The following is a 12,164-nucleotide window of genomic DNA, read 5'->3' as shown; positions in this document are numbered from 1 at the left end:
GCTACTTGGGAGGCTGAGACAGAAGGATCGCTTGAGCCCAGGAGTTTGAGGTTGCTGTGAGCTAGGCTGACGCCACGGCACTCACTCTAGCATGGGCAACAAAGTGAGACTCTGTCTCAAAAAAAAAAAAAAAAAAAAAAATATTTGGAGTTCCCATTGGCCCTGAATCATAGGACTTGCGGCATTAGAAACACAATACACACAAAAATGAAGAGATTATGGAGTCCAAAATTACTGCTACATAGAAGGAATGTCTAAAGCCCAACTTTTTACATGATTTAGCAAGTATCACAAAAGCAAGTTACTATAGTAAAAACAAATCCTGCACCACACAGTCTCCAAATTCTAAGTCCAAGACTTTATTCCATGAGCATTATTTCACAGTCAGATATTAGGTCCTCATGAAACTTCCCTACAATAGGCAGAAGTAGAATAGAGTGGTTACTGAAAGATAAATATGCCCTGCTTTATTTTAATGACCTAAAGATATCTGATGTCTAATACATGCTGTGAATTGTACCTTTATTTCAGTAAGACATTATTTTCTTTAATTATGTTCCCTTTTCAACTCTATTTAAATTTTCCTACCACATTTTCTGCTGTACAGCTTTACTGTAGAAAAGTAAGTTAATGATATCACTAGACTTTGACACATGGTCATGATCCTTGAAGCCACAGATAAAGCCATAAGGAGGAAGATGTCGGGTGCTGAATCTTTTCCCACATTGGCTGTAAGCAGGATGACCTAGTGTCATAATTTCTAACTCCCACATAAATCCATGGGCTTTTCCCTTAAATTTACACATGTTTTATTTCCAAAACTGGAATCAGAGAATCAGACTCAAAACCTCATGTATATATCAACTTATATTCTGAGGTCAAAATACTTAACTCATGTTGCTTTATGGATTTTGCAAACCAGCCTTGCAGTATTCTTATAATTGATCACATTTTACAAATAGTAAAGTTAATCTCTCATCAGTATCATGACAGAAAAATAAACTGTGCTCTGTGACATATCAAAGTAACAGTGATGCCTTCCTTAAACATATATTTCACTCATTTATTCAATCATTCCTATATGAAATAACAATTAGCAAGCATATACCATGTTCCATATATGGCACTTGAATAGCTAGACCAATCATTGGAAATAGGGTCTAAATGGGCAAAATCAATTCACTTTTAATCTATACATACCATTGTGGTGCACATTTTAAGAGCAGGGGGTCCAGAACCAGACTGGAGTTAAAACCCTCAGCTGTGTAATCTTAGGCAAATCACTTAATTTCTTTGGACTTCAGTTTCCTCATCTATATAATACGGATAATGATAGTATCTACTTCATAAGAGTAACATAAGGATGAAATGTATAGCATATGCAAAGTATCTGAAACTTATATTGACAATTATCATTATTATATACCTTAAGAGTATGTAGGTTACATATAATCTTTAATCATCTCTGTGTAAATTAAGTATCTACTTGCCTGTCTCAGCTTATAGAACATTATACTCTTATAGAAGTAAAGGGCATCCCATAGAATCAAATAGTCTTATACAAAAGTCTTCCTATATTCTTAATTTGATACTTAATTCCTTCTACCCATGTAACTGAATTCAGAAACCTGTCCTTCCCTTGAATAATACTTTTAATTTTTAAAAAACAGATGAGCTGAATGATTAATTTGCTATTATTAATTGTCCTTTCACTAATGAAATTGAAAACCAGGTGTCTGTTAGGTATTTAACATTCCATGTCAGGTTTTATAAGATCTAAAACAGCAATCTTCCCATTGGCATATCTGAATTAGGTCCCTAAACTGAGTGACAAAGGGTGAGTGGAGTAAAGGGATGATGATTGTGACAAACTTTTAGCAACCTATTTTTAACTACCTTTTCTTAAAATCATTTTAAGGTTCTGACTCCCAGTCCAGCAATGAAGGCCTTTTGTTGTTTCTAAGTATTCATCTGCCACTCTGTTCACCATATACATATGGTTCATTGACAGTTGATGGCAACTTTACCATCATTGCATATGGTCCATTAACAGTTGACAGCTGTCAGTAAGACAAGACTACTCAAGCCCTTCTCCAACCATGAGGCTTTGACAAACAGAGGAGAGAGAGAGTCTGAACCAACCACCTGCTGAGGCCATCTTAATCTGGCACTAATTAACTTCGTTGGCTGGAGTCCTCTTCTGCTACAGGAAAGAGGATCCAGTTCAAAGAAAATGTCTGGCTGAGATGTCTGCCTGAGCCAATCTAGTTATGCTATTAAGAAATATCACCCACATCCATATGTATCAGTTTATCCATTTCAAAATATGTTTTGTCTGTGTAGATATGCTCTTATTATGGTAAAAACTTGAAACAACTCTTCATTTTGATGAAGCTTAGAAAACCTAACACCTACATTTAAAATGGCAGCTGACATATCTATTGAAAACTTACTTTGTACATAGCACTATGCTGAATGTGTTGAAGGTGTATTTTACACAGACAGAAAAAACAGAAAGCATATTATTTTTTTTTCAGTACCAATAAGTCTTTATTTATTCATTGTATTTTCCCAGGGAAAGTAGAAAGGAAGGGAAAAGAGTCAGCATGTGTGCTACAAAATGATTAGAAAATGGGAAAGGAAGTACTCAGTACAGCAAAATCAACCATCAAATAAACATACCCCAGGATGGGGTCACCAAAGCCCAAGGGGGCTCAGTCTCCTGCAGTTCAGGAATAAGGGGAAGGGATCAGGAAAAGAACAGACAAGTACAGGCTTTCCTACCCTCCCTCCCTCCCCATAAATTCAAGATTTCACACAAAGAGAAAGCATATTATTTTGAAAGATGAAATAGAATACAGGGAATACTACCAAGTTAGGTTTAAGTTAGCTATGAGGTAGGTAATATTTTTTCTTACATATACTTAAAAATATACATTATTTTGTAAAAAATCTAACTACTATGTATTTAATACTTTAAAAAAATGAAAGCTATTTGTTAATTCTAAAGTTAACTAACCTTTTAATGATTTTGCTGTGTCTGCTTTTTGTTGGAAAGCATTTGAATATTTGGTTACAGCATGGAGATCCGCAGTTGTAGGTCATCCTCTAAATGGATATCAGTCATTTGTGATCTTAAGGGCATCTTGATTTGTGTTAGGTAGGAGAATGTAGACTCACAGCAATAAGTGGTTGAAAAGCAAGAAAGCATTTTGGGGGCATGTTGCCAAAGATGTGTGTATTCTACTGCATTTTTCCATATTTCAATTGGATCTTTCTTAGCATCAATGACTTTAAAATGTCATCTACTGAGAGCTCAATCAATTCCATCTGTTGTTCTTTAGGTGCCTTGGTGATATCTACTAGGTGAGGCTGAATTGCTATTTTGAGGGTGATGTCATGATTCTCAAAATCAGTGAACCTTTCATTTTATTCTCCAATGAATAGGTCTATAACAGCTGCATATTCTTTAAATGATTCACATGTATCATCCTGTTCATCAATGATCTTTCCTAATTGGGGAAAATGTTCATCTGAAATTTCATTTTGAAGAAGTGTTTCGGGGAAAAAAAGTAGAAAAAGAAAAAGAAGAAAGACAAAACAAAATACACCAGGAAAAAGATAATGTACCAAAAATTAATCAAATAAATATTTATTGAACACTTACTATAAAAAAAAACAAAGACAACCAAACAAAAAGAATGCATCATCAAAGTTGTAGGATGCTTAGACTCCAATAACATTTAAAAGTACAAACACTTGCCCTCTTTCAAGGATAACTATAACTGATCAGCAGCATGAATTAGCCTTCAACTTAAGCGAGCAACTTCATGCAATACTTCAAAAGGAAAATATACATTATTCAATTGCTTTGGATGAATCAACTGATACTACTGAGTCAGTGCAGGTTTTATACTTCATTCTGGTCATAACAAAAGATTTTCGTTACTATTAAGAGTTATTTGCTTTGGGTACTATTGTGAACAGAACACGGGCAATTGGCATCTTCAACAACTTTCAACATAAATGTCGTGAAGCTGGACTGAATTTGGTAAATATAGTGCATGTATGTACAGAGACAGGGCATCTTCCATGACAGGAAAACATGAAGGATTTATTACACAGATAAAAAAGGTATTAACAGATCCAGATACTCTCATTTATTTTCATTGTGTCTTACATAAGCAAAATCTCTATGCTAAAGCTATTTTAAGAGACGCTTTGCAACAATAAGTATTATTAACTATATTCCTGCAAATGCAACATGGCATTGCCAATTTCAGAACATGCTAAAGTTGAATGACGAAGTATTCAGTGTGGATTTGTCATTCTAAAGTATGTTGGCTATCACAAGTATAGGTTAGCCTAAATTTTATATCTGTGAGAACTGAGAGTTAAACTTTATGAAGAACAGAATCAATAATGTGAATTATTGAGAGAAGGTTTCTATAGGAATGTAGCATTTCTGTGTGATATCATGTCAAATCAAAATGGCTTGAATATTTCTTTGCAAGGTAAAACTAAGTCTATGTATGATATGTGGAAAAAAATTCAAGCATTTCAAAAAAGCTTTCTTTTATGAGGTAGGTAATTTCTAACGGAACTCAAATAGAAATCCATTCTCTCCCTCAAAGGATTACATGATCTAATATGAACCACCTGTTGCCTGTGCATTTATAAATAGTGACTGAACAAGATAAAAGAATGACTCAATGGGGTTGGGCTAAAGAGATAGCAGATAATAGAAATGGGAGTAAAACAGTGATTTCTATGGCTCTGCATGACAGGGAAGCCTTTCCTTTACATGGCTAGTTCAGTTTGTTTTCCTAATTCAACAATATGATTACCACAAACTTCCATTTATACAAAGTTCAACTTATTTTTGTATGATGTTTCAATGGCTTTGCATGACAAGTTCTTCCTCCATTTCAACATCTAACTCAATTCCAAATATGTCTTTACTAGACATAAATTATCAAGAATATACACCTGTAAAGGATTATACACTTAATTTGTGACATTAAAAAAGGCAGACTATGTTTTAAATTGTTTTCCAAGTGGTATAATTTTTCATAGTTTTGTATAACACAAAATGCATTAAAATGAATCATTTTTTTTTGTCTCAGCATATTATGGGGGTACAAATTTTAAGGTTTCAATAAATGCCCTTTCTCTCCCTCCCCCCACAAGTCTGAGTTTCCAGCGTGACCATCCCCCAGATGGTGCACATCTCACTCTAAAATGAATCATTTTTATTGTGTTGATTAAATTTTATTAAAGTTGATATTACACTGCTTTTACCTCAAATAATCTAAAAAATTAATACTAAATCAAGAATGGCAATTTTAACACTTAGTTAAGCTACACATATTGTATATGTTGTGATTAAAACTTAAATATCTCTTGCAGGGTCAAACGTGAAAACTCAGGGGAGGTGGATATTTAATAACCTATAAAATGTCATGGTGTCCATTTGCTTAAGTAATTTGTTATCTGTTTTGAGCTATGAAGTGATTCACCTTTTCAATTAAAATGAGTCTTCAAACCCCTGTCCCATCACCATGATTCAGAAAAGAAAGATGTCTATGAGAATTCTCAAAGCAGGAGTGCCAATCACAGCAAGAACACAACTTAGAGCCGTCCATTAGTGAGATAGATAGAGATGAGGAAATTATGACAACAAACAGCCTGATCGCCAATTCTCTTTCACCTGTATCCCAGACTGGCTGATTTCAGTCTACCCACTCATTCGTATTCATTTACTCACATTGATATTTTTTTTCTCTCTCTCTCTCTCTTTCTCAGCTATGAGCTTTTGTTTGTTTTGGCAGAAGATAACTTTAAGGAGCTGGGTAGTGCAAGAGACTAGACAGCCTGCTGTCATGTTTGAGGACTAGAAAGCCCTTTGGAGATCATTCGGCTCAACTTCCTCATTTTATTTCAGAGGAAACTGAACCCCAGCACTGTTGAGTGTGAGAACCCTGTCATACTCTTAGTGACAGAGCCATCAGCAGACTTCAGGCTTTTGTGATTTCTGTATCCACTGCTATGATCACAATTGAATGCTATATGTCTAAAAAGCAATGGCCATCTGACAATTGTGTTTACCCCACACCGATGTGCCTTTCAGAACTTTAGGAAAAAAGGAGGTACTTAATATTTGTTGAATGTATGAATGACAACATAACGAAAAATTTTTCTATGAAGAGATTCTGTATCTACAAAAGAGTGGCTACTTTTAATAAACACCCTTAATTAAATTTTGTGGGAAAATGTTAAATTATATTTTAAATAGTTATATTATAACTATCCTTCCATCTGGAGAAAACTTAAAGAGTACCTCCATTTTAAATCAAGTTTTTAAAAATCCTGACCTATCCAAGATGTACAAAATTTTTAAAAGTATTGAAACATTACATATTTTCATTAAAAATCTAGAATATAAGGAACAAGAAAGTCTTTCTTAAACAAGATAGTAGGTCCATAAAATAAAGACATATTTGCTAAACAATATTTTTAAATGTTCCTTTATGAGAAAAGATACAATAAAAAATTCAAGGCAAATGACAAATTTGAAAAATCATTTCAAATGCAGAAAACACATAGGATTAATATTTACAATATATATAGTACACTTACAAATTGACAAGGGAACAAACAATACAATGGAAAAAATGGACAAGGGATCTAAAGTGGATAATTTACACAAGAGAAAATCTACAAGGCCAACAAACTTATCAAAAGACGTTCAAATGCCCAAGTCATGAGGCAAATTCAAAGTAACAATGACTAATTACAACTATCTCACTAGTATAAACTTAAACAAGTCTCTCATACCTCTTGCCTTTGGACATGCAGAAATGTCAACACATACTGGTAAAAACAAAAAATACATATACCTTTTTTTCTTTTAAAGCAATCTGTCAACATCTATTTAAAATTTTAAGATTTACATTCTTTGCCCAAACATTCTCATACTTTGAATCTATTCCATAGTTACAGAATTATTTAGGGACACATATTTCAGGATGTTTACTGCAGCAAAATTTGTAGTGCCAAAGCCTATAAGCAAATAGGATAAAAACAATAAATTGTGCCACAACCTACCTAATGGGTACAATGCACACTGTAGAATATTATGCAACTATATGCTGAAATTTTAAAAAAAAGAATATTATGCAACTATTAGGAAAACAAAAATTAATTAGGGCTATGTCTGTTGACTTAGGTTCCATGAGTTTGCTTTTACTTTTAAAGTTATAGTTATTTAATATAAAAATGTTAATTTTTCTTGTTTTTTAATTGACATATCATAGTTGTACAAATTTTGGGGGTATAATATTTTGATACATGTATACAATGTGTAATGATCAAATCTGGGTAACTGGAATATCAGTCATCTCAAACCTTCATATTTTTTTGTGTTGGGAACATTACAATTCTTTTCTTTTAGCTATTTTGAAATATATTAATACAATAAATTATTAACTATAATTTCCCTACTGTACTATTGAATACTAGAACTTATTCCTTCTAACTGTATTTTTGTATCCATTAACTAACTTCTCGATGAGTTATTATTAAGTGCTAAAAATAGGATGAAAAATTATAATACTGATAACCCATTTTTTCCAAAAAGTAATAAAACTCTATGTGTGTGTGTCTGTAATTCCCAAATAGAAATATAAGAACATAGAGGGAAAAACTATACATACCATAGAGTACTACTAAGCCACAAAAAGGAATGAAATAATGTCTTTTGCAGCAACGTCCATGGAACTGGAGACCATTATCCTAAATGAAGTATCTCAGGAATGGAAAAACAAATGCCATATGTACTCTCTAATAACTAGGAGTGAAACTCTGGGCACACATGGGCACAAAGAGATGTAAAGGTCATTGGAATACAAGAAGGGGGAAGCTGGGAGCAGATGAGGGGTAAAAACTTACTTATTGGGTACAATGTCCACTATTCTGGTGATGAGCACACTAAAAACCCTGACTTATGCATTACATAAGGTATCCATGGAACAAAAACATTTGTACTCCCTTAATATTTTGAAACAAAAAAGAATATAGAGGAAAAATGGATGGATACGTATTTGGTTATTAATATGTTTTGATTGAGGGGATGGCTGCAAGTGGTGGCTGATTTACATTTAGGGGGAAGGAATGGAAATACAGAAGCCCAACAGAAAACAAAGAAAAAAAATAAGAATATTATAATTAAAGTTATGTATTTATATAAAATTATGTATCTATATAGAAATGTAACAAAATAATTATATTAAAATTTTAAATACCTTTCAGGGACATTGTAGTATCCTTTTTGTCCTACCCTCTGTTTGCAAGTATCTAAGCAATAAACTCTTTAGAATATTAAATCAAATCACCTACATTTTATTTTTCAAAGTTACCATTTATTGAGAGCCATGGTAAGTATTAAGCACTCTCTCTCTATATATATTGCTAGTATGTTGATTTTAACAGAGTTTAATTCGAGGCTCAACAAATTACCATAAGTTGTCTTTTACTCTTCATGGCTGGGCCAATGCCCAATTTATATATGCAAACTCTATGAAAGAGAGATTCCTTTTTGTTCACTACTATATCCCCAGTGCCTTCCATCATTGCCAGCACATTGTATATACTCCAGAAACAGTTGCTGAATTTGTAGAATTAATGACATGAAAGATTATATGTGATTATTTTTATGTATCATTAAAAATCAGACTTATAAAGATGATAAAGGTATATAAGGTTTAGTTCAAAGTTTCACTATCCTATTTTTATACTCCTAAATCAAAAATAACCAATACAAACCCTCAAAACAAATAAAAAAACAAGAAAATTTGTAAAAATTTCAAGACTCTATCTTACTAGGGCAAAGTTAACATCCTAAAAGTCTAATGATACAGATTTTATATTTAAGAACAGTTCCATGTGGTGTAATTTAGTGCAGTACAGTGTTAAGAACAAAAATATGGGCTAGGCAGATTGTCAGGATTCTAATTCTTATCACTCCACTTAATAACTGTGTTACCTGGGGAAGTAACATCGCCTGTCTGTGCCTCCTTTGTAGAAAGCTGAGGCTTAAACAAGGTATGATGTATAGAACTCCCAGCACAGAGTGTAGAACTTGGCAAAACTTAATTGTTTTCTTGTATTATTAATAATGAAATAAAAGTAACAATATATTCCTTATCATGTTTGTCAAATGACAATGGCTTTTTTTGTTCTGAGCAGGAACTCTGTATCGAGTACTTCAGTTACTCAATTTATTTCCCACAGGCAGAGCTGAAGACTGGGGTAAGGATTGAGCCTAAGTTGGAATGAGCAGGAATTCAGAAGATACACAATTGGAGCTCAAGTTAAAAAAAAAAAAATAACAGGAGAATCCAGAAAGCAGGATAGATATCCAGAGGACACAGAAGAGCAGAATAGGAAAATCAGGAGAGCAGATGTGAGTGCCAGTAACTAAGGAAATTGATCTTGAGGGAAATCCACTATCAGTCAGAAAGTTCGTTGCTTTTATCCTCCTAGTCAGCAAAACAGCCTAAATCTGTCAATTAAACAGGATGTGAGTATCCCTGAATTGGCTGAGAAATGTAGGAATGAAATTAAATGGATTGAAAATTCTCATAATAGGAGTAACAACTCATTTATTCCTTGCTTACCTATTTTATGTTTATGCTTTTTTTTTAATTGTCCTAAGAAAGTTGCAGCTGCACCCTCCATTTATCTTAGATAACAAGCACAACTCTCATTAACTGTAGTGAATTCTTCAGAGCCCAATTAATATGCTAAAAGCTCCCTAGTTCACACTGCCTATGTGTTGACCTGTGAAATCTTCATATTTTTTAAATTAGAAGGTGGTTTAGAAAGCAATATCCTCAGGCCTGCCCAGTAGATTTGGCCAGAGTGAATAATATGTTAAGTCAATTTGCAGTGGAAGAAAACAAGAGTGATGCTTAATTTATGAAATTAAAATATCTACTCAGTCAAAAAAGGAACATAAATCACCCCAAGTTTAGGAAGAAAGGACAAAGTAACACCGATATAAATATACACTGCAGGGTTAAAACAAAGCAGCTGATTGGCAGTGGCCTATATAAGAAGGCAAGAAAACGAAGTGCAACTAGGGAGAATGTTCTCAAGTTTCCTGGGTGACAAGAGTCAAAAACTGCAAAGAATGGAGCTGAGAAGGGTACTTCTAAAGGAAAAATGAAAAACATGCCACCACACAAGACTCTCTATAGGAAGGTAATAGCACACATTCAACAAGTAACTGGGAAGGTATTCAACCAAAGGTGGAAAAGATGAACTAACCCACAAGCCCTGATGAATTCTTTTTGGAAATACATTTTCTCAGCAGGTAGACATAGTTACTTAAGCACCATTCTTTCTCTTGCATAATTGAACACTGATCGAAAAGATGTATTTAGTACCTTCAACGTAAAATTGGCAGGTGCTATATACAAGGAAGGACTCAACAGTCAGACCACAGAACAGGGCTCTCTGCTAACAAATAAAAGGTCTGAAGCATCTCTTCATCAATGACATCAGGCATGCTGGTTCCTTCTGTAAGTCATCATTGTTATTCCAGACACCAGCAGCCCTAATAATCCTATCAAATTCACTTGAACTCAATTCGGTAGAAGAAAATTAAAAAGATTCATCCAATTTGATACTTGAAATACCTGCAAATAGGCAAAATGTGTTTTATTGCCATTCTAAAAGCAGGGCTTTGTCAAAACGCTTGGTTCACTTTGAGCCTTGAAGACAACATTCCCTGGAGTTAATTGCTATGCGAAGTAGAGTCATTTTATGACAAAAACATAATAAGATAATCACAACAGTTTCTAAAAATCAACAATTTAACTGGCAATTTGGATGGACAGGACATCTGCAGATGGCTTAAACAATAACATATCATTAAAGGCATACACTTTTTTAAGTAAAAAGAAAAGGAATGTCCCGTTGATTTCCTGTTGAATGGCAAAACATAGCTTTGACAGGGCTGCCTTTTGAAGGGTTGTTTACCACTTGGAAAAGGGTTTCCTATCATGCATATACTGGATATGTTGCAATGTTACCAAACAAGATCAGCTGTGTAACTGCTAAAAATGACATCAATTCTCACTCTACAATGATAGAGATTGTTAGGGGCATTAATGAGGCATATACTTTTTCTGTCCTTCATTTTTCCTCTATGGAGTAAGAGATCAAGGCATTCCAGTGGAATTATCTTTCTAGATATTAAAAACATAAAATTTTTTGAAATATAAGGTTTTAAACAATACAGAAGTCAATGAAAAAACAGACAGCAATGGGTATAATTATATAATTTTCACCTAAGAATACATGGGCATATCCATCACCTCAATTTAATTGTTCCACATTGTATACATATATCAAAACATCACATTGTACCCTATAAATATATATAAGTTTGATTGGTCAATTCAAATAACATTATAAAATTGTATACAGATAAAAATAAATATATAGATATGTAGAAATAGATGCCAACACAGGTATATATAGTTGTGTGTACACACATTGCTCTCACAAAGTATTTACATTAAATGAACCATATTTTAATTCTTTAAAATTGTATATTACATTTATTATTCATCATTTGTTTCACTGTCTGATTCAAATTTTATATATGAACATTCACTGAAGGTTTTCTTATACTCTGCTGCTTAACAGTACTTATTAAAATCTATAATTACTTAATAACTTATTTTTCAACAAAGGTCAAAATGACTACTATTTATAAAGTAGCTTCTATATGTCAGGCTTTTTCATTACATATATAATTACTATACTGTAATACCTACAATCTGGTGCTGATTATCCTCTTATATTACTGAGGAGGAAACTGAATTCAGAGAGATCACTGGAATAGCCCATAGGCACACAACAAACAAATAATAAAGCTGGGACTCCAAATCTATTCCTCCTCTCTCTGCTATGATAGGCTGTCATTACTGCAAACATCCTGTCTGCTGTAGTTTGGATGTTTGTCCCCCCAAAACTTCATGTTGAAACTTGATTTCCAGTGTGGTGAGATTGAGAGGTGGGGTATAATGGGAGGTTTGAGTCATGGGGACAGATCCCTTATGTATAGCTTGGTGCCATTATTGTAGTAGTAAGTT

General features: G+C 33.5%; 1 protein-coding gene across 1 annotated transcript in view; it reads right to left on the bottom strand.

Annotated features, from left to right (window-relative positions):
• IL1RAPL1 (interleukin 1 receptor accessory protein like 1) overlaps positions 1–12,164 on the bottom strand; it is a 1,316,165-nt gene that overhangs the window by 1,210,807 nt on the left and 93,194 nt on the right. The window lies entirely within an intron of this gene.

This window comes from Microcebus murinus, chromosome X, assembly GCF_040939455.1.
Source record: "Microcebus murinus isolate Inina chromosome X, M.murinus_Inina_mat1.0, whole genome shotgun sequence".
Classification (NCBI taxonomy): Eukaryota; Metazoa; Chordata; class Mammalia; order Primates; family Cheirogaleidae; genus Microcebus; species Microcebus murinus.
Note: the sequence above shows the minus strand (reverse complement) of the source record. Positions and strands in the feature narration are given on the sequence as shown.